This window comes from Sminthopsis crassicaudata, chromosome 1 (genome assembly GCF_048593235.1).
Source record: "Sminthopsis crassicaudata isolate SCR6 chromosome 1, ASM4859323v1, whole genome shotgun sequence".
Classification (NCBI taxonomy): Eukaryota; Metazoa; Chordata; class Mammalia; order Dasyuromorphia; family Dasyuridae; genus Sminthopsis; species Sminthopsis crassicaudata.
In genome coordinates this window covers 346,634,045-346,659,052 of record NC_133617.1, presented here as the reverse complement: position 1 = coordinate 346,659,052, position 25,008 = coordinate 346,634,045, and positions in this window count along the sequence as shown.

The window sequence follows — 25,008 nt, the reverse complement described above, 5'->3', positions numbered from 1 at the left end:
CATTTCTGATATCAGAAGTATGTCCACATTATAAACACTGGTACACATGTATCTTCTAGAAAATTAACTAAGATTGTTCTCCATGCTTTAGATAATGCCTTCCAACTTCCTCCAAACTCTTGTGCTGAATTATATACAGTTACTAAACTTTCTGACAGCTAATTTAATCTTAGGTTAGGCAACATTCAGTCCAATTTCATTCCCTTCACCCTACTAAAATTATTCTTCATAATATCATTAGTGTGATCTTTGCACCAAAGAAGAGCATCATTTTTCTGCTGATTCTCCTCAGCATCTCCATAGTTTTGGACATCATTGCTTATAATATTTAATAGCCTCTTGATACCTGATCTCTGTAGGATAGAATTCCCAGATCACAAACAAATTGTATTTCTATACATTACACACACACACACACACACACACACACACACACACACACATGATACAACCTTAACAGTCTTTTAGTCAATCTTCCAATTAGGGAAGGTAATGTAGTTAATCATAGTCCTGGAGGGAATTCTGGTTCTTGATTTATTTTCATTTCTAATTTGGAAAAATGGGACAGTTTAACACAATGAACAGTGACTACTTTTAAGCAACAGAATTGCTTTAATTGGATCTAGACCAATTCTTCCCTTGTTAAAGGGGAATTTGGGTGCTCAGAGACAAGAGTTATCTTCATAATCATTTTCTTCTTATACAGAGTCCATTATTATAGCCCACAGGCACTGAACAAATTGGCAGTAGGTATGGAAAGCAGTGTGACATAAAGGAAAGAACATTGAACTTGGCAAGAAGAAATCTGGCTTACTTTGTGTGACTATGGGTGAGTCATTTAACTCTTTGAATTTCCTCATATGTTAAATGTAGATAATAATGCTTGCTCTATCCATCTTACAAGGTTGCTATGGGAAAATGTTTTGTAAACATTAGAATGCTGCATAAGTGTGAGCTATTATTATTACTGAAAAAAAGGAAGGAGGAAATATTTCAAGGGGCTGTTACTAAAGAGTAACAGAAAACACTCATATCATTCCCAAGAATCTAAAAAATATCATTAGAGATTATTCTAGCAAATAACTTCATCATAGCTGAAATTTCCAAGAGTAATACATAGCAAAACCTCAATTAATTGGAATCCTCATCAAATGGTATTTCTTATTTAGTTGAATCTTAAGCAGAATGTTTTTAATATCAAATTGTTAAAATCATCATAAAATTTGTAAATAACTAAAATACCTTTATAAAAATTTTCTACCTTGCTAAGTAAATCATCTTTTATTCTTTTTAAAGTTGTGATCTTCACCCTCAAAATCAATAATTTGCCATGTTGAATATGTTATAAATTCTGTGCCCATTTGTCCATTTGTCCAGAATCCATAGCTTTAAAACATAGCTCAGGTGCTAATTCTTAACATAAATCATTACTCATGTTCTACCTCCAATTTTCAGTACTTTCTCTCTCAGAATTATTTTGTACCCCTCAGATGCTAATGTCCCTTAAAAATAGTTTTGTACCAAATCTGTATATACTTATTTTTGTGCATTTGCTATGCTACTTGGGGGCAAGAATTTTGTCTTTTACCTTTTATAGAGAAAGTAGATATACCATTCCAGATAATAAGAGTTGATAAAACAGCTTCGTTCTATTAAGTGTCCTTGGAGAAGATCTATGTTGGAAACAACAGAAGTGTGAGGAGGATTGATTCACAAGGCATACAAAGAAGGGAAAGGAGCTAAATCTAGTCAACAAATGTTTTGTTAATGGCCTTCCCTCTCTAATAAGACAATAAAGTGAATATCAAATGCTGACTTGTACACACATTTTCTCACTCATAGACATTTTATGAAATTACAATATATATATATATATATATATATATATGCATTGTAAGTATTCTCAAAATGAATATTAGTAGTAGAAACAGATTTGTCACAGATTTGACTGAAATATATAAAGAATACAAGATCATAATGAACTTATTGGTTTTTTTTTAATTATGAAAAGCATTTGATTTACTAGGCCAAAAAGTCATCTTAAAGATTGTCTTCCAATAAAATGTTTTCTACACATAAACCAAAGTCATTCAAAATTCTAGGAAACATATAATAAAAGAGATAACTTTGTTTTACAACTTTCTGATCATCATTATTAAAATGAAAAGACAAATGTTCTCTAATGATATTCTCTACTTCTGTGGAGGAGATACATGTTAGAGAACAAGTGCAGAGGATTTCTCTATATATTAGCAATCTATAAACTTAAATATATATATATATATATATATATATGCCATTTATAGTTTTTAAAATGACCATGCAACATTAGGATATTATTGTTTATTTTATAAATTATATACATATACTAATATATGATGTATATAAATCATACATAAAACATACCCCAAATAGACATTTAAATGGATGAAATAAAGAGATAAAATACATTAAATTTAACTTTCACTAAAAAGGCAGAGCAAAGATTTTTAATTTGTATTCAAGGAATACAAAGGGGAATAGAGATAGTTTTTTTTAGGAGTTCTGTGAGCTTAGACAGAAAAAAATGTGGGGGGATTTTGTAGAGGAGGAGGGATATGGGTATGGCCGGGTATGGGATGGTTTATATTTTCAGAAACTCTGAGGGAAACTTATCATTTCTTTTAATTATATAAAAATATTATTCTGAGTAGGAGTCATGGATCTTTACTACATTGTTAAGAGGAGTAATGACACAAAAGGTTAAAGTATCAAGTATAAAACTAATATAAAATAATCCTGGAAAGATTTTGTGCTAGATTGAAGAAAAACTTCAACGTATCAAAAGAGTTTTTCTTTTGTTTTACCTGATTCTGTTCTGCTCTGGTTTTCTTGCTAGGTAATGAGAAGCAATTGAAGCATTTTGAATAGAGGAATGATATATTTAGCACTATGAGTATGAGATGATTATTAGTACAATCATATGAAGAAAATATTGCAGAAGAGATAAATTTGACAGAAATAACATTTGGAAGGCAATCATTATAATATTCTAAATGATAGGTAATGAGGCCCTATACTGGTATAGTTTTCATTGAGAATATATAGAGAATGCTATAAATATTGCCAATAAGAGGCAGGATTTGAAAACTAATTAAATATGGATGGTTAAAGAAGAAAGAGATGTTTATTACTTGGTCATAAGACTGAATGACTGAGACATTCATTTTATATTTCAAAGACTATACAGAAAAAAGGGTTAAGTTTTGGGAAGAATCAGTCAATAGGCACATATTAAATATTTGGCTTTGTTGTTGTTGTTGTTGTTGTTGTTGTTATTGTTGTTGTTTGTTTGTTAGATATGCTGAGAAAGATAAAGAAATTAAAAATCCCCATGACAGCAGGCCCTGCTTTCAAGGAGGGAACACTCTAATAGGGGTTACAAAATGTAATTATGTACACATATACATGGACTAGAAAGAAATGAAGGTAATATGAAAGGATAGACTATTTGCAGTGGGAAAAGGAGGACAAGAAAGAACTCTTTCAAGAAGGTAGTTCAAAGGAAGCTCAGAAAACTGAGAGGTAGAAGACATGAGACAGAACATTCCAGGAATAGAGAACAATCCAATGAATTTTTTTGCAGAACAGCAAGTAGGACAATATTAATGAATTTTGGGGTGAATGGATGGGAGTAAAGTGTAAAAAAAACATAATGATGAGGCAGGTTATTAAAACCTTTAAAGAGAAATTTCCCCCCCCCTTTTTTTTTAATGAAGGTAATAGCCACTGAGTAGCGAAGGGGGAAAGGGGAGAGGGATGTGTGTGTGTGTGTGTGTGTGTGTGTGTGTGTGTGTGTGTGTGTGTGTGTGTGTGCGTGTGTGAAACAGCCCAACTGTGTAAAAAATGGCTTTGGCAGTTTAATGAGAGATGGATTGGAATGAAAGAAACTTGAAGTAGTCAGACTAATTGGAAGGATAATACAGTAGTCTAGGTTATAGGTGATAAGGAACTTAGTAAGGTAGGATTGTATGAATAGAAGGAGGAAGTATATAGAAGCAATAGATTCAATATATTGGGTCAGTGACTGAAGAATCAAGAATGAATTGAAGTTATGAGCTTGTTGTGTCTTGAATAGATTTGGAAGGGATGAGGTTTTGGTGAAAAACACAACGAACTCTGTTTTGGATTTGACTATAACTCAGTAGAGAAATGGACTAGATATATTTTTCTGACAATCATCTGCATAAAATGATAATTAAATCCATAAGAGCCAATGAGATAAAAAAATAATGTAGTATAGAATGAAAAGAGAAGGGATTCAGGACCACTACCTCTAACCACTCATATTTAGAGGATCTGATATACAATGGAAAAACCAGGAGTCATCAGTGCCATGAAAATCTAAAGGTAAAAGAGTATTCAGGGAAAAATGATCAACAATACTGCAGAGATTTAGAGAAGTATCAGGATTTAGAAAAGGCCATCAGATTTGACAATAAAGAAATCACTGGTAACTTTAGAGAGAGCAATTGAGGAAGATGCACTAAAAAAAGAAGAATTTATGTTATTAATACTAATTCTGAAGGGCATTCTGATGAATATATTTGTCAAGGAGTTGAAATTGAATGTCTTCACCCCTCAAAAAAAAAGAATGAGGTAATTTGAATTAATCTATTTCAAAGATATCCTTTTCTTGTTTATTTCTATTTCTTTCATTAGCATAATTCTCTTCATCTCCTAGATACTTCTCTCTCCACACTAAATCCCAACAGCTGCTAAATCTTATCCACTTTTCCTCTGTATTGCAGGCAGAATAGATAAATCAAGTAATTCACAGGAGAAGTGCTAGAAGAAGGGAGGAATCATCTGAGGGAAAAATTGGAGTTTGTGGGAGAATGTTTGCCATGTGCTGTAGGATTTGTTACCAAAATTTTTAAAAAATCACTCTTCAGGGGCAGGAGAAAGAGGTAAGCACATCTATTTTATAGTTTTTAAGGATATCTAATCTCATAGAACAAGGTTGAGGTAGTCATTTTATTTTAGCTTTTTATTTTCAAAATATATTCAGAGCTTTCAACATTCACCCTTGCAAAACCTTTTTTTTTTTCCAATTTTTTTCTCTGTCCCTTGCCCCCATCTCCTCCTGTAGCCAGCAAGTAATCCAAAATATGCTAAACATGAGCAATTCTTCTGTACATATTTCTACAATTAACATGCTGGACAAGAAAAATCAGATCAAAATAAAAAAAATGAGAAAGAAAACAAACAAACAAAAAAGCAACGAAAAGACAAAAATACTATCCTGTGATCCACATTCTGTCCCCACAATTTTCTTTCTGAATGCAGATGGTTCTCTCCATCACAAGTCTTTTGGAATTGGCCTGAATCACCTCATTGTTGAAAAGAGCCAAAGAAAGAAAAGGGTTAAATGTACTTTCAGAAACATCTCTTATTTCTGACTCTCCTTATCCCAAGTAGCTAAGAAAGTTGCTTAATTTCACCACCCACTGTATCATTACTAACTCTATTCCAATATAACACTTCATGAATATGAAAGAAGACAAAATAGAAAGCACAATAGAACTGATGGCAAATAATTCTCCTGTTCAATTAGCAAACTTTTCCCCTAAAACTTTTATAAGCTTTAGTCATAAACAATTACGCACCTCCTGGGATGCTCAATTCATTGGTATTTTCTCATCACTCTCTGTAATTATCTGTAGTTTTTACATTTGAAGGAGAGAGGAAAACAAATAAATTTGTGTTTGCAAAGCACATAATTGTTCCAGCATCTTTGTTATAAAATAATCCCAGATAAGCAACCTATATTATGAAGTTCTTTTTTTATTTAATTACTATTAATAGACATTATCAAGCCTCAAAGAAGCTTGCTAGGGATCAGAAATCTGTGGTTCTTCCCACAACTAATCAGATGTCAGTCATCAACACAAGATTCAGACATGATCATTATGAGATCTGTTACCTTCTTTCCTTCAGAGCCTAGGTAGAATGTCTCCTGAAAAACTTACCTTCAGAGACTAGACAATGAAAAACTTCAATTTTCCCCTGTCTCTTGAATCCCAGATTTTGTCCCTGAATTATTTGAACAAGATCTTTCAAATTGTCCTGAATCTATACTTGGCACACTTAGCCTATGGTGATGGGTAGGGGAGAACCATGGATTCCAACCAGCAAAGAATAGGGAAAAATAAATCAAGCAACACCACTTCTCATTTTGTCAGCCCCTGCTCCTTCTACACTGATCTGTGGGGAAATACCCCCTGGAAGGGAAAATAGAAAGGAGGTTTTCCTAGAAGTAATGGGACATGACTTTGTGAACAGGAAACTATTTTGAAATTAATAGAGAGATATAGGATTGAGTTCATGACTCTGCTCCTTGATAGTTCAGAGCTCATTGATCTTGTCCTTGATGTGCTATCAAAGCTGTAATTGTTCAAATATAATTTCTAGTGACAACGGAAAGGATAGACCTTAATTTTGAATCAGATTCTAACTTTCACCATCCTGGCAGACTGAAGTTTCAAGGCCAATGTTATTGTGTCTTTGCTAAAATTAGATCTGTTGGATATGTAAGTTGAACAATACCCATCAATTGTTTTAAGTTCCTTTGCCAACTCAAAAGAGACCTCAAACTGTGATTGTCCATAACTTCTTAGATCTGGATCTATCCTATATTCAGGGACTTTTGGAAGCTAGTGTGAAAGAGAAGTGATATTGGAGATGACTTATTGAGATTCCTCTTATTATCACTTTGTTATCTGTTTGTTTCTATGAATCCTGCGCAAATGTAGCATGGGAATTCAATCATGGCCATCTGTTATTGGAAATATATCTCTGCCATGCCAAAGTCACATGAAAATAGCTCCTTGTAGGACAGTGAGTCCAAAATGGAGGCAGGGTTTAGTCAGTAGGTTGGGGCCCCAGAGAGTGACTTTGAGTCAATGCACCAGTCCCAACTCCCCTTGATATTGAGTTGACATAATATATTGCTACTAATTTCATAATAAAAAGAGGGATTGCATCTTTTCTTCCCTTCTGCCCATCAAGATACATGTATTTGATTGCTAGAATGAATGTGAGACTCCTTAAAGTTAAATCCTTTATCTATTGAAGATCAAAGAGTGGATATTAGTGATTAAATAAACAAAAAAAAAATTATGTTCTTAAAAAAGGGTGGTGACAGTCTTTACTATACACATTCCATAGATTGGTTCCATTTTTAGCTCTTTGATTCATAAAAACCAGGTTCCAACCAAAGTGACAGTTCTGCCCCCTCATCTTAACTGTTCCTTTTCTCTTGCTTTTGTTTATAACATACCCTGTAGTGAGAATACATGCTACAAACATCTCTGCCCACTGAAATATTTCCTTTTTTAAAATTTTCCCAACACATGTACCAACCTGCTTTATAATATCTTTCTTGATTTGATCCCATCTCCATACTTAAAATGATTTTATTCTCCTCAAATTCCTCAGAACTTTGTTTAGACTTTTTTCTACTTACATTTTATTTTATATTATACATCTCTCCTATTTCATGGCAACCTCCTTGAGGTCAGTGCTCTTTAATAAAGTATCCCTAGTGTCTAAAAAATTAGTACACTACCTTGTACACAATCAAGTGAAAAATATGAAAATCAAAGTTCACCCACTTAAATTAGTGGCAAAGTCAGGATTGCAATTCGGGGCATTATAATGCTCAGTTACCTTCCCCCCCACAACTTTAAAGCACAATGCCTCTTTAGTGAATTTAGATTTCAAAATGAATTATTTCGTAATGCCATTGTAGTAGTACTATTAACTTCATTGATCAAGCCTGGTTGTTAAAATATTTCATAGATACAAGTATACAAAGGAAAATTTTAACATCTGTCTAAGTTTGACTCAGGATCTTCCTATCCCATTCCTGAAAGAGGAGGAAGGGGCAGAAATAATAGTGTCGGAGTAAAATTTGCTAAGATCAGTGGAAAGATTTTATCTTAGTATTGCCATTTCATTCTATTTACACAATATACTCATTGTATGGCATGTAAATGACATGGCACATTTACTGTGCCTTAAAATGTTAAGATATAGCTTCCTTTCAATGTAAAAAAATGGGAATGAGAATTACATGGAGGACTTTTTGGGTCTGCTTGATTCATTGGCTGCTGAATAAGGGCATGCATGCAGAAGGGTTTGAGTAACTTTAGAAGCCACTTGATGTTCTGCCCAATCCTGAAACATATGCTTAACCACACACTTAAGGTTCATATCAGGTCACTGGGCTTGATTGTTTCTTTTGGGGGGGTGGAGAGGGATTCTTTCATCCATGTCTGTGCTTTTTGGCTTCAGCTTGAATTGCATATGACCCTTCAAATATACCACAAGAAAAACTCTTTTTACAGCAAAAATTTTGACCCCACAGAAGCTGTAGAATGCTGGAAACCTTGCAAGGTAATTTGTCTCATTAACTGAAAATGTTTTTCAAAAACCAAAAAAATAAAAAAAATAAATTCAAGCTAAAAAATCTGAAAATACTTCATGATTTCTGGAGATTTACCCATATTGAACTCTTTAACCCTTTATGGGTCTGCCAGAATGAAGGCAGATATGACTTTGAGATATTTTTCTTTGCATGTTTTGCTTTCTGTTCACTTCCCCAAAAACTGATATACAGTAAAGGGAATAAATATCCTTCTGATACCTCCTATGCATTAGGCACTGTTCTAAGGGGCTTTATAAATATTATCTTATTTGATCCTCACAACAATCCTGGAAGTTAGCTTCCATTATTATCCCTGTTTTATAATTGAGGAAACTGAGGTAAATAGTTCTTAAGTGACTTGCTTAGGTTCACAAAGGTAGAAAGTATCTGAGACCATAGTAGAAGTCAGATCTTTCTAAGTCCAGGTTAAACATTTTATCATCTCCTGTGGAGGACATGTTTATGATCTCAGAATGTTCCCTGTGCTAGAAATTTGTTCATTAAAAGAGAGGAAAGTTTTCTTTCCAAAAATAAACCTTTTTGACACACTGACCATGATTATTCAAGTCTGGGCAATTTTAATTGACTGTTGCAGAGTAGAAATATCAATGGGCCTCAGAAGTCAAATTAGCATGGTCCCTGGCTACACTGTCCACAGTTTACTGGGTCACACCAAAAAACTTCATTAGTCGTATAACATGTCAAAATTAGTCACTTAAGAATGTAAACAGCCCTAGAAACAGGAATGAGCAGGCATCCAGCCATCTGCTTTGTGTGTTGGTCCTCCGTTTTCACTGTAGATGCTGATTTTCATTCCCTTAGCCAGATGATTGTCGTCTTAGAATAAGCCAAGTGTCCCGAAGTAGCACAGAGCTCGAGATGTCAACAGATTGCTCTGCCTTCCAGTGGGGGCACAGAACCCCCAGGCTCAGCAGGGAGAAGCAACAGCAACAGCTGGTGCATCCCAGGACCTCGCTCGCTTCCATCCTCACCTCCTCATTTTTTTGCTACAGATGTGAGAAGCAAACTGTCTTGTCATTATTAGCAAAGGCACCCTGGTGCAACCCGATAGTCCTTAATTTCATGGTCCATGACAAACATACACACACTCTGGCCTTTCTGTCTTTCTCTGTATCTGTCTGTCTTGGTCTGTCTGCCAGTTTCATTCTCTGTCTCTGTCTCTCTATCTCTTTGTCTCTGTCTGTCTCTTTGTCTCTGTCTTTGTCTCTGTCTCTCTGTCTCTGGGACTGTCTGTCTCTTTCTCTCTCTCTCTATGTCTCTTCTCTCTCTCCTTCTTTCATCTTTTTCTCTCCCTCTTTTCAATCTCCCTTTCCTCATCTCTTTGTCTCTTTTCTCACTGTGAATACATCTGTCTCTCTCTGGGTCTGTCTCTCTGTGTGTCTGTTTCTCTCTGTCTCTCCCTCCATCTTCAGACTCCCCCTCTCTCCCCTCCCTCTCCAATTTTCCTCTCCCCATTTCTCTTTGTCTGTCTGTCTCTCTGTCTGTTTGTCTCTATCTTTATGTGTCTCTCTATCTCTTTCTGCCTCTGTCACTTTCCCTCTCCCTCTCTCTCTGTCTCTGTCTTTATCTTTGTCTCTGTCTCTGCGTCTGTCTTTGATAGCTTAACTTTATGAAGAGACATAAAGTTTTATTGAGTTTCTTTTTTCTTCTGAAAGAATATATGCTATTATTTAATGTGTGGTTATTGGAGTTTGGTTTTGGATTATCACTTGGAATTTGGGAAAGAGCCTAGCAACTTCTTTATATTGCATATTTTGGGTCAAATTGCAACCCAGATTCAGGTTGCAGAAATTACAACCTCTACCACTCACTGTCACTGACAAAATGAAAGGAAAATCCCTAATGAGCCAAACTAATCTCAATCACCAGCTAATGTAAAAGAGTCAGTAAATTAAAAAATTGGTATATTTGTTCCACAGAGAGAAAGCCTCTGCATGCAATAATTTGGTGTTCATCTGGTAGCAATTTCATAAATTGGTTTTCTTTCTGGAGTCCAACAACCTAATAGGATGTATGAGTTTAGGGAGGACCACATTAAAAGAAGTGGCATAAAAATCTGTGTTAGATCATTTCCCATTGTTAAATACCTGACATGAAAAAAATGTCAATCGGATGAAAAAGCTTTATATTTAAAAATTTAGAAAATATATCCATAGAGAGAAGGTACAAGGGCAAGATTCACAATATAGAATAGAAAGAACCTGAATTTGAATTCTTTCTGTTGGTGTCACTTATATGCCTTTGTGACCTTGCAAAAGTCCCTTTATTCTTTTTGATTTCAGTTTTCTTTGTACAAATATAGGATTGAACTACATGAGGATGAAATTCTTTTCCAAATTTCTAACAATATAATAATATTGTCTAAATTTATGACTAGTTATGGATTTAAAGCTCTATTAATGATATTACTAAAAAAGCTTAAAATAATCTTCAAATATTTCTGTATGTATCATTTTTCATTATTGATGAAGTTAAAACATCTGTATTTGGAACTATAGCACTCTGGTATTTGTTGAGATAGGAACTGCACTATGATTTTGGTGACATATTGTAACTTCCAAGTGAGGACATTTTCCCCTCTATGAATGTCTTAGAGATCAGAATACAACACTGAGAGTTAAGTGATTTTGCTCTAAGTCACATTGGATTTGAAACTAGATATTTCTGCCATCAAGACCAGTGCCATGATGCTTTTTAGTACATGATATGGAAATGAAAAGGATATTTTAAACATTATAAGATTAAGAAGAACATCTAGATCAGGACAAGAAGACAAAAAAGAAATTTGTAATTTTGAAATTTTAAAAACACTGATCTACCAATTTTAAAGATATCTGAAAGTGGAAAAAGTGAGGACAGATTCAAGATGATTTTATTAGTCCCTGAATATTATTAGCACATATCCACAATTTTTGAAGTATATATCTGCATTCTTATTTCTAAAATATTTAGAGGATGTCTTATGTACAGTTCTATAACCCTTTTCTATCATATTTTTGTGTGGCATAATTGGTTGAAAGGTGAGGAGAATATAAGGATCTATTGTATTTATTGATTATTAAAAAATAAACATTTGATTAAGAACAAAAATCCACTTTAAAGGATGTACAACAATATTATTCCTCCTAAGCATATGTTAAGATCATGAGAGATTTCTTTCTAAGTCAATGCAACTACAGATATAACTTACTAATCATTTTCTAATTATAAGTATCCTGTGAAGCATAATAGAAGGAGACATGGAGTTGTCAAAGACATAAGACTTGCTAGTCTTATGGAAGATGTTTTATGAAGAATTAAAGAAGAAAGAGGAATTTTCTAGAGATCATTAAGTAATACAGATTCCTCTCTTTATGTATTGTATAATTCTGATTTCCTCATCAGACTTCTGGATAATACATAACCTCCTCAATGAGTTCTAATAGCTAGAAAAGACATTTAAAACTTCCATTCAATGTAAATTTAGTCAATATTCCAATTTTACAAAATCCTAAATAAAAAGTCATTCAGCTTTTACTTGAAGAGCAAGACTAGGTATAATTATAGAGTATTAAACTTTAAGTCACAGGATTGGAGTCCAAATATAGCCACTACCACTTATTACTGTATGACAGACAAATCACAAACTTTCTGAGTCCAAGTCTTCATATTTTCTAAATTAGAGGTTAGCCTAGATTATCACTTGCATCTCTGAATATCAAATGCAGCTGAAGTAGCTGGATGATATAGTAACTAGAGTGCTGTACTTGAAATCAGTAAGATCTGAGTTTTAATCATTCCTTCTACATTAAGTGGTAATATGGCCCTAGACTATTTGTAATCACTTAAATTCCCTCAGCTAATTTTTTTTCATCTGCCTAATGCAGAAAATAATAACACCTGAATCATAATGAGGTTATTTTGAGAATCAGATGATATATGAAAATCACTTTGCTGAACTTAAATCACTCAATTAATGTTAACTATTATGATTACTAATAATTTAGTCCATTCCTTTTTGTATAACCTTAATTGACAGAGAGCTTTTCTACTACAAAACAAGCATTTATTTTGTTATTGTTGTTTGTTGTTGTTGTTGTTGTTCAGTCATTTTTTGTAGAGGGTCAAGTGTGCTTGAAACAAGTAATCTTACAAGGTGTTAACTCAGTGGAATTGAGATAATGATTCTCTAGTTTACATGTACTTAGTACTTCATATAGTTCTACAAGTTCACCCCTATTCTACAAGATTCACACCTATGATGATGTACCTATAATAGAGTATATAAGAGCTAAAAGATCTGGAAAGAAAGACAGACTTGGGAGATAGACAGAGAAGACAGAGACTAGAGGCTGGAGGCTGGAAGCTGGAAGCTGGAGACTGGAGCCTGGAGCCTGGAGCTCTAGGACTCAGACATAGACTCAAGAACAGACTCGAAGACAAAAACTCTTGTAGTGGCTGTCATGTCTCCTTCACTTCTCCACTGAGACCAAGGCTGGTCTGAGGTCCCTCAGCAAGCTAGCCCAGCTCCAGGCAAAGGAGACAGACTGTGAAGGAGATGATATTAAAGACTTTGGACTTTAATCCTGACTATTCTTGTGGTGATTATTCTGCTGACCCCAAAGCCCATTCAGAAGATTTCCAGAAAGCTAGCCCAAACATTACAATTTTTAGTCATATGTGACTCTTGGTGAACCCATTCTGATTTTCCTAAGAAAAAATATTGGAATGCTTTGCTATTTCCTTTTTCAGCTCATTTTATAGGTGAGGAAACTCAGGGCTAAGTTACTTGGCCAGGATCACATAACTAATAAGTGTCTGAGACTAGATCTGAATTCAGGTAGATGAGTTTCCCTGACTCAAAGCCTGGTACTCTACCCACTCTGCCATTTAGCTGCCCTAAAGCATTTAAGTACCTACTCTATATACATATGTACATATGCACACATGTAAATATAAAATAAAACAGAGAGATAGATGGCAAATAGAGATAGATGGATAGATTATAGAGATGGATAGATAGATAGATAGATAGATAGATAGATAGATAGATAGATAATAAATACAAAGTTATTTGGGAAAGAGTACTACCAATTGGAGAAGAAAAAGAAGAGAATTTATGCAATAATTAGTACTTAAGGTGAGTGTTAATGGAAGAGAAATATTTAGAAGATAGACAAGGAAAGTGCATTCTGGGCATTTGGATTGGCACAAAGGTACAGAAATTAGAACAAAGTTATAAGGACATGAGAATAAATGTCATGTATAAGGAACAGAAGTCAGCTTGACCTGATTACAGAACTAAGAGTAATATACAGCCAGATTAGAAATATAGATTAGGATCAAGTTGTGAAGTCTTTTTAAAATTAAATGTGAGAATTTATGTTTTCTCCTAGAGCTGCCACCAGGGCTGATTAGATTGGAAAATTACAAGGTCAGATTATGCATTTAAAAATAATTAATTTGGCAAAAGTGGCAGGATATACTAAAGTAGTGAGAGTCTTGAAGAAAAGAGATAAATTAGAATGTTGTAACTCATCCAGGTAGTTAGAGTTAAACATGTTGCTAGATATTTAAGTGGGGATAAGAGGTTATATATGTGAAAGATGTTGTGAAAGTAGAGATAGTAGAGATATTTCCATGGCAAGGACACAAATCTGGGATTCTAGAAGTATGATGGTACCTTTGACTTAATTAAAAAAAATAATTTAAAGAAAGGAAAAAATGAGTTCAGATTTAGACATGTATTTGAGAGGTCTTTAGAACATCCAATTTATGAAGCCAAATGGATAATTGACATGTGATAGAGTCAGGAAAGAGACATATGAGAGGAAGACACAGAAAGAGGGGGTAGAAAGAGACAGAGAGATGAACTGATGGACAGACAGACAGAAGAAAGAAGAGTCAAAGACAGAGAGAGACAGACAGAAAGATATGAAGAGAAAAAAAAACAGATAGAAAGGGAAACAGACAGACAGACAATGGAGATAGAAACACAGAGAGATAAAGAAGAGAATAAAAAGAGAGATATTGCACTAAGATTTTGGGGGCATACTATATCTGAGAATCATCTTAAATTCATAGCAGTTAATGAGACTAGCAATCAAGAATATAAATGGAAAAAATAAAATGTCTGGGACAAAAACCTGGGGAACACCCACATTTGGGGATTAAGCTGTAAAATGAATCAATAAAATAGATTGAAACATGTAAGAAGAAAATCAGGAGAGAGTAGTGTTAAGAAAACATAAAAAGGAGAGAGTATTTAGAAGGAATTTAGCTATTAGGGTGTAATACAACATAAAAATCAAGAAAGAGAACTGAGAAGAGACCACAACAATAGGTAATTAAGATCATTACCAACTCATATAAGCTCATTTCAACTAGTTAAAATCATATTGCAAAAAATCAAAGAGTGAATAAGATAAAAGGAAGTGCAAATGTAGAATGGAGTCAATTTTTGTTTGTTAGTTTTTACTTTTGAAGTGTGACTAAATAAAGTAGGAGAAACATAGGATGAGGATTTTGAGAAAATTATAGTATCTAGTAAAAATTGTGTGTTTCTTTTGGGCCTATTGATTAATTTATTTTTTAATGGAAGAGACTTGGGCACATATATAAAGACAGGCAAATAATTTGGAATGATGGTGATATCCGAGGACAGCATTTACTGGAGAAAATAGGAAGATATAAGATCAAGTGCAGATAGAGAACGATTGGCCTAGGCAATGATAAAATCTGCTTATTTATGAGAAACTGGGGAAGAGAGGGAAACAGTGCATTTTAAGATGAAGAGGCAGGAAAGAAAAGTTCTCATCCTAAATAGGGGAAATATTTTTAGTAAGTGGCAAAGTCCTTAATGGAAAGAAATCAGGAAGTGTGTGCCCATTCATTCCTATGTGTGTTTGAAATGAAGTGAAGAAATACTCTTTCTGGAATTCAAGGAGACTAAGGAATTTGGAAGTTAACTCAAAAATGCTTCTTTTCAACTTATACACATTGTTCTTAGTCCTACCTTCTAATGCTAACCTCTTTCACATGTAAACTTTTCAAATATTGGATGAAAACCATTATATCTCCTCTAGTTTTTTCTCTCAAGATTAAATTTCTCCAGTCCCTTTAACAAATGCTTGTACACATGTTCTTTATTTCTTTCATTGTCTGTTGCCTTTATTTGGACATTATTCAGCTTATCTATGTTTTTCCTAAAATATGATGTCCAGAACTTTACTCATCCAAAAATATCAGTATTATAAGTCACAAAAGAAAAAAAAATGGAGGCAAAATGTATGTTGGATGGGCAGTCCAATGAGTCTTTTAATACTTAGACATTCTTGGGATCTCATTCTTCCAAGAGACAAAACACTAAACCAGAAATTGGAATGTAGGAGAAGAGCACGCTGGATGGCATTTAAGAAATCACAGAGCTCTTACAATCATATCCAGTTGCTCCCTGACACAAAAATCTACTTTTTTAAACACTGATGTTTTCATTGGGATGCTAAAGAGCTCTGACATAGAAAGCAATGCACTTCAAAATTCCAAATTTTGTATCTTAAAGACAAGTAATTAGAATAAATAGGTACCAACATTTTTCTTAATCTGACCTGTGTGCAAAAAGTGGTTTAAAAGATATTCAAAAAGCAATGTCTCTTTAGAACATTGGTAAGGCAGACATAAAGCTAGAGTAAGGAATGACACAGGTAGGCTGCATGTGGCAGAGCATTTTTGCTCAGAATGTGAAATGAGGCTTCTAGCGTGTTGATTTCTTAAATTTTAGAAACTAACTTCCGAGGCTGGAGAAGTTATTGTCCTTTCCTGATTGTGATAAAAATTACTACCATACCAATGAAAATGATTCAAAGCTTAACTTACATATACAAGTGGTATTTATTTAATGACATGGCACAATTAAGCACAGAATCATAGATTTAAATCTGGGAAGGACTTCAGAAGGTTATAGGGTCCAAAGCTCTCATTAAAAAGATGAGGAAACTTAGGTCCAGAGAGATTAAGTAACTTGCCCAAAGCCATAGCTATTAAGTGCCTGAGATAGGAAGCCCACCACTCTGTCTGCCAGTTCCCAAGATAATTAAATCTGACTTCCTCTACTCATGATCTTCTAATAAATTTTTATGCCTCTACCAATATGGTGGTAAAACAGAAGTTACTCTTTGGAATTCATGCTCTTCATGTAACAAGTGATTTGAGGCAGAATTATTCTTGCTTATATAAAGAAAAAAAGATTATTTCTGACATTGTTTAACAGTCATTTCTAGCCTTTGGTTTGTCCTTGAAACTTTCTGAGATTTGGCCAAGCTAATGTGGTAGAGCCTTTGGTTTCTGAACTCAGGATTGTTCTTTTGGGAAGTTCAGCTTTGTCATACATTTGACAGCCTAAAAACCTGAGAAAGAGATGGCTGTTATCTGTATGGAAAGTACATACCTGATAATTTCTCCCAATTAAATTAAAAATGAGAAAATACTCAATAATGTTGGGAGGTATCTTTTATCTCAAAATGGGATGCCTGACCACTGTAAGTGCTAATAATTATTTTCATAATTGTCTTGAAAGAAGCTACCATTACACTGAAGTTTAGAAAAGGGCTTTAAGGAAGACTGAAAGTTATAAAGGGATGGGAACAATTAAACTTGAAACAAACCTTGTGATTACAAGTGGTCATGCTCTATTATAAATAAAACTATCAATTCAATGTGCAAACAAAAGATTTACAATAGGAGACTTCCTGCCAAGATGGAGGCGTGGAGACAGACAGCTGCTTGAGCTCCTCTTTTTCTCTCAGGACTTACTTCATGACAAGCTTCAGAGTTAATGCTTGACCGGAAAAGAAACCCACAAATAATCACCAAGAGAAGACATCCTTGAAATTCACCAGAGAAGGTCTGTGGTTGCTCGGGGGAGGGTCAAACAGACTGGGCTCAGACTGAGGGCAGGCAGCCAGAGCCAGACAGGCAGCTCACTCAGCTCAGACTGGAGGGAGGAGGGGTACAATCTCTTCCATTTCTGTGAAAAGACTTTTACCCCAGTGTGGATGTTCCATCTTGGCAGCAAGCCAGGAGCAACAGAGAAGGTGTAAACACCAGAGGTAAAGAATAATACCCCAAAAGCTAGCATCTCTCAGGACCCAGCCACACCCACCCCCATCCAAAGTAACTCAGCACATTCTTAGAAACTCAGAAAAATTCAAAAGGGCTCTAACCATTGACAGCTGTTGTATGGAGAGAGAGCAGACTTCAAATACTGAAGAGACTAAAAATAGACTGTCCCCTGAGTAATCCCCTAAGGGGGAAGTGAGCTGCTCCTCAACACAAAGGACTCTCATACAAGAAATCAAAAAGGCTCTCACAAGAGAGCTGGAAGAAAAATGGGAAAAGGAAAGGGAAGCTTGGCAAGAGAGCCTGGAGAAGTTATCCAGAGTGGATAAAGAGATCAAATGATTGAGAAACAAAAGTAGTGAATTGGAAAAGGTAAACAACTCTAAAGAAAACAGGATTAGTGAACTGGAAAAAGAAAACAGCTCTCTAAAAAGTAAAATGGAAAAAATGGAAAAAAAATTCCATAGAAGAAAAAAACTCACTTAAAAACACAATTGGAAAATTACAAAAAGATATAAAAAAACTGAGTGAAGAAAATACATCATTGAAAATTAGACTCAAACAAGTAGAAATGAATGACTCAAGGAGAAACCAAGAAGTAGTCAAGCAAAACCAGAGAAATGAAACAATTGAAAAGAATGTCAAGTACCTTATTAGAAAGACAACAGACCTGGAAAACAGATCCAGGAGAGACAATTTGAGACTAATCTAACTCCCTGAAAAATGTGAAAGAAAAAAAGAGCTTGGACACTATTTTCGAGGAAATTATCAAAGAGAATTGCCCAGACGTTTTGGAAACAGAGGGTAAAATAGACATTGAAAAAAATTCATAGATCACCTACTGAAAGGGACCCTAAAATCAAAATGCCAAGAAATATAGTGGCCAAGTTCAAGAATCATCAGAGAAAGGAAAAAATACTGGAAGCTGCTAGAAAAAAAGGAATTCAGATATGGAGGAGCCACAATAAGGATAACCCAGGATCTAGCAGAGTCCACATTAAAAGAACAAAGGGCCTGGAATATGATATTCCGAAAGGCTAAGGAACTTGCTATGCAGCCAAGAATAACTTACCCAGCAAAAATGAGCATCGTTTTCCAGGTAAGAAGATGGACATTTAACAAAATAAATGAATTCCATCTATTCTTGATGAAAAAACCAGACCTACATAAAATGTTTGATCTTCAAATACATAACTCAAGAGATTTCTAAAAAGGTAAAAAGAAATCTTGAGAACTATATTTCTGCCATAAAAATATGTAAAGAACATATGTATAATTGGTCCTAGAAACTGGAAGTGGAAAGGAAATTATATTATAAAAAAGTGTAAAGTGGTGGTACTACATCTCATGAAGAGGCAAAGATAACCTATTATATCTGAGAGAAAGAAAGGAGGGAGATGAACATAGTGTGTATCAATAGACATATTCAATTTATGGTGAAACTTCTTCCACTTCATTGAAAAGTGAGAGGGAAAGAATAAGCTAAGGGGAAGGGAATACAGGAATTGTGAGGAAAAGGGGTAATATAAGGGGAGGAACTTTAAGGTGGGGGAGGGATACTAAAAAGGTAGGGCTGTGAAAAGCAAGTGGTGTTCACAAGATTAATACTGGGTAGGGGGTAAGAGGGAAGGAAAGGAGAAAAGCATAAGCAGTGGTTAACAGGATGGCAAGCAATATAGAATTAGTCATTCTAACCATAAATGTGAATGGAGTAAACTCCCTCATAAAGAGGAAGCAGTTAGCAGACTGGATCATAAGTCAGAATCCTACTATATGTTGTTTGCAGGAAACACACCTGAAACAGGTTGATGCATTCAAACTAAAAGTAAAAAGGTAGAGCAGAATCTACTATGCTTCAGGCAAAGCCAAAAAAGCAGGGGTAGCCATCCTCATTTCAGATGAAGCAAAAACAAAAAATGATCTAATTAAAAGAGATAATGAAGGGCATTATATCCTGCTAAAGGAAGCAGTATCAATATTAGACATATATGCACCAAGTGGTGCAGCATCCAAATTCTTAAAAGAGAAATTAAAAGAAATGCAAGAAGAAATAGACAGCAAAACTATAATAGTGGAAGATCTCAACTTTGCACTCTCAGAATTTGATAAATCAAACCACAAAATAAATTAGAAAGAAGTCAAAGAGGTAAATAGAATACCAGAAAAGTTTGATATGATAGATCTTTGGTGAAAGCTAAATGGACACAGAAAGGAGTATACTTTCTTCTCAGAAGTTCATGGAACCTATGCAAAAATTGATCATATACTAGGGCACAAAGCCCTCAAAATCCAATGCAGTAAGTCAGAATTAGTAAATGCATCCTTTTCAGACTACAAAGCAATCACAATTCCATTTAATAAAAAGTCAGGGGGAAATAGACCAAAAAATAATTGGAAACTAAATAATCTTATACTAAAGAATGATTGGGTAAAACAACAAATCATAGACATAATTAATCACTTCATCCAAGATAATTACAATAATGAGACATCATATCAAAATGTGTGGGATATAGCGAAAGCAGTAATAATGGGAATTTTTATATCTCTAGAGGCCTACTTGCAAAATATAGAAAGAGAGCGTCAATGAAATGGGCTTACAAATAAAATTGCTAGAAAAGGAACAAATTAAAAACCCCAAGAGAAACACAAAACTTGAAATTCAAAAAATAAAAGGTGAGATTAATAAAATTGAAAGTTAAAAAAAAGCATTGAATTAATTAATAAAACTAAGAGTGGGTTCTATGAAAAAACCAGCAAAATAGACAAACCCTTACTAAATATGATTAAAAAAAGGAAAGGGGAAAAGCAAATTGTTAGTCTTGAAAATGAAAAGGGAGAACTCACCACTAATGAAGAGGAAATTAAAACAATAGTTAGGAGCTACTTTGCTCAACTTTATGCCAATAAATTCGATAACTTAAATGAAATGGAAGAATACCTTCAAAATGTAGCTTGCCCAGATTAAGAGAGGAAGAAGTAAATAGTCTAAATAGTCCTATTTCTGAAAAAGAAATAGAAGAAGCTATTAACTTCCTAAGAAAAAATCCCCAGGACCAGATGGATTTACATGTGAATTCTACTAAGCATTCAAAGAACAACTAACTCCAATGCTATATAAACTATTTGAAAAAATAGGGATTGAAGGAGTCCTACCAAATTCCTTGTATGACACAGACATGGTACTGATACCTAAACCAGGTAGCCTGAAAACTGAGAAAGAAAATTATAGACCAATCTCCCTAATGAATATTGATGCTAAAATCTTAAATAAAATATTAGCAAAAAGACTTCAGAAAATCATCCCCAGGATAATCCCTACGACCAAGTGGGATTTATACCCAGAATGCAGGGCTGGTTCAATATTAGGAAAACTATTAGTATAATTGACCATATTAATAATCGAATTAATAAAAACCATATGATCATCTCAATAGATGCAGAAAAAGCATATGATAAAATCCAACATCCATTCCTACTAAAAACGCTTGAAAGTATAGGAATAAATGGACTATTCCTTAAAATAATAACAAGCATATATTGAAAACCGTCAGTAAACATCATATGTAATGGTAATAAACTAGAACTTTTTCCTTTAAGATCAGGAGTGAAACAAGGTTGCCCACTATCACCATTACTATTCAACATTGTACTAGAAACCCTAGCCTCGTCAATAAGAGCTAAGAAAGAGATTCAAGGAATTAGAGTAGGAAATGAGGAAATCAAACTATCACTCTTTGCAGATGACATGATGGTATACTTAGAGAACCCCAAAGACTCTGATAAAAAAGTTTTTAGAAATAATTCAGAACTTTAGTAAAGTTGCAGGATACAAAATAAATCCACAAAAATCCTCAGCATTTTTATACATTATCAACACAATCCAAGAGCAAAACATACAAAGAGAAATTCCATTCAAAATAACGGTCGATAGTATAAAATACTTGGGAATATATCTACCAAAAGAAAGTCAGGAATTATATGAGCAAAGTTATGAAACACTTGACACAAAAATAAAGTCAGATTTAAATAATTGGAAAGACATTGAGTGCTCTTGGATAGGCCGAGAGAATATAATAAGATGACAATACTCCCTACACTAATCTATTTATTTAGTGCTATACCAATCAGACTCCCAAGAAACTATTATAATGACCTAGAAAAAATAACAACAGAATTCATATGGAAGAACAAAAGGTTGAGAATTTCAAGGGAAGTAATGAAAAAAAAAATCAAAAGAAGGTGGTCTTGCTGTACCTGATCTAGAACTATATTATAAAACAACAGTCAACAAAACCATATGGTATTGGTTAAGAAATGGACTAGTTGATCAGTGGCATAGGTTAGGTTCACAGGGCAAGATAGTGAATAAAAATAGCAATCTAGTGTTTGACACACACAAAGATCCCAACTTTTGGGATAAGAATTCATTATTTGACAAAAAACTGCTGGGAAAATTGGAAATTAGTATGGCAGAAACTAGGGATGGACCCACATTTAACACCACATACTAAGATAAAGGTCTAAGATTTAGGCATAAAGAACGAGATCATAAATAAATTAGAGGAACATAAGATAGTTTACCTCTCAGACTTGTGGAGAAGGAAGGAATCTGTGTCCAAAGGAGAACTAGAGAACACTATTGATCACAAAATAGAAAATTTTGATTACATCAAATTTAAAAGCTTTTGTACAAACAAAACTAATGCAAACAAGATTACAAGGGGAGTAACAAATTGGGAAAACATTTTTACAGTTAAAGGTTCTGATAAAGACCTCATCTCCAAAATATACAGAGAACTGACTTTAATTTATAAGAAATCAAGCCATTCTCCAATTGATAAATGGTCAAAGGATATGAACAGACAATTTTAAGATGATGAAATTAAAACTATTTCCACTCATATGAAAGAGTGTTCCAAATCACTATTGATCAGAGAAATGTAAATTAAGACAACACTGAGATATCATTACACACCTGTCAGATTGGCTAAGATGACAGGAACAAATAACAATGAATGTTGGAGGGGCTGTGGGAAAACTGGGACACTGATGCATTGTTGGTGGAGTTGTGAAAGAATCCAACCATTCTTGAGAGCAATCTGGAATTATGCCCAAAAAGTTATCAAACTGTGCATACCCTTTGTCCCAGCCATACTACTACTGGGCTTATATCCCAAGGAAAAACTAAAAAAGGGAAAGGGACCTGTATGTGCCAAAATATTTGTGGCAGCCCTTTTCATAGTGGCTAGAAACTGGAAAATGAATGGATGTCCATCAATTGGAGAATGGTTGGGTAAATTATGGTATATGAACGTTATGGAATATTATTGTTCTGTAACAAATGACCAACAGGAGGAATACAGAGAGGCTTGGAGAGACTTACATCAACTGATGCTGAGTGAAACAAGCAGAACTAGGAGATCATTATACACTTCAACAACGATACTGTATGAGGATGTATTCTGATGGAAGTGGATATCTTCAACATAGAGAAGAGCTAATCCAATTCCAATTGATCAATGATGGACAGAATCAGCTACATCCAGAAAAGGAACACTGGGAAATGAGTTTAAAATGTGAGCATTGTTTTTTGTTTTGTTTTGTTTTGTTTCTCTTCCCAGATTATTTTTATCTTCTGAATACAATCCTTCCTTTGCAACAACAACAACAAAATTCAGTTCCGCACATATATATTATACCTAGGATATACAATAAGATATTTAATATTTATGGGAATGCCTGTCATCTAGGGGAGGGTGTGGAGGGAAGGAGGGGAAAAATTCACAACAGAAGGGAGTACAAGGGATAATGTTGTAAAGAAAAAAAAATTACCTATGCATATGTACTGTCAAAGAAAATGTTTTAATTATAAAAATTAATAAAAAAATTTAAAAAAATAATAAAATGCTTGGTAAGAGAGACTGGATAAGTTATCCAGAGTGGATAAAGAGATCAAACTATTGAGAAATAAAATTAGTGAATTAGAAAAATTAAACAACTCCAAGGAAAACAGGATTAGTGAACTGGAAAAAGAAAACATCTCTCTAAAAAATAAAATGGATAAAATGGAAAAAATTCCATAGAAGAAAAAAACTCACTTAAAAACACAATTGGACAATTACAAAAATATATTAAAAAAAAAACTAAGTGAAGAAAATACATCATTGAAAATTAGACTCAAACAAGTAGAAATGAATGACTCAAGGAGAAACCAGAAGTAGTCAAGCAAAACCAGAGAAATGAAACAATTGAAAAGAATGTCAAGTACTTTATTAGAAAGACAACTGACCTGGAAAACAGATCCAGGGGAAACAATTTGAGAATAATCGGACTCCTGAAAAATGTGAGGAAAAAAAGCTTGTACACTATTTTTGAGGAAATTATCAAAGAGAACTGCCCAGACGTTTTGGAAACAGAGGGTAAAATAGACATTGAAAAAATTCATAGATCACCTACTGAAAGGGACCCTAAAATCAAAATGCCAAGAAATATAGTGGCCAAGTTCAAGAATCATCAGAGAAAGGAAAAAATACTGGAAGCTGCTAGAAAAAAAGGAATTCAGATATGGAGGAGCCACAATAAGGATAACCCAGGATCTAGCAGAGTCCACATTAAAAGAACAAAGGGCCTGGAATATGATATTCCGAAAGGCTAAGGAACTTGCTATGCAGTCAAGAATAACTTACCCAGCAAAAATGAGCATCGTTTTCCAGGTAAGAAGACGGACATTTAACGAAATAAATGAATTCCATCTATTCTTGATGAAAAAACTATATCTACACAAAATGTTTGATCTTCAAATACAGAACTCAAGAGAATTCTTATTTTTTTCTTTTCTTTTTTTCTAAAGATTTCTAAAAAGGTAAAAAGAGATTTTTTTCTAGAGATTTCTAAAAAAGGTAAAAAGAAATCTTGAGAACTATATTTCTGCCATAAAGATATATAAAGAACACATGTATAATTTGTTCTAGAAACTAGAGGTGAAAAGGAAATGATATCATAAAAAAGGGTAAAGTGATGGTACTACATCTCATGAAGAGGCAAAGGTAACCTATTATATCTGAGAGAAAGAAAGGAGGGGAATGAACATAGTGTGTATCAATAGACATATTCAATTTATGGTGAAAATTCTTCCGCTTCATTAAAAAGTGAGAGGGCAGGAATAAGCTAAGGGGAAAGGAATACAGGAATTGTGAGGACAAGGGTTAAAATAAGAGGAGGAACTTTAAGGTGGGGGAGGGATACTAAAAAGGGAGGGCTGTGAAAAGCAAGTGTTGTTCACATGTTTAATACTGGGTAGGGGGATAAGATGGAAGGAAAGGAGAAAAGCAAAAGCAAGGGTTAACAGGATGGCAAGCAATATAGAATTAGTCATTTTAACCATAAATGTGAATGGGGTAAACTTCCTCATAAAGAGG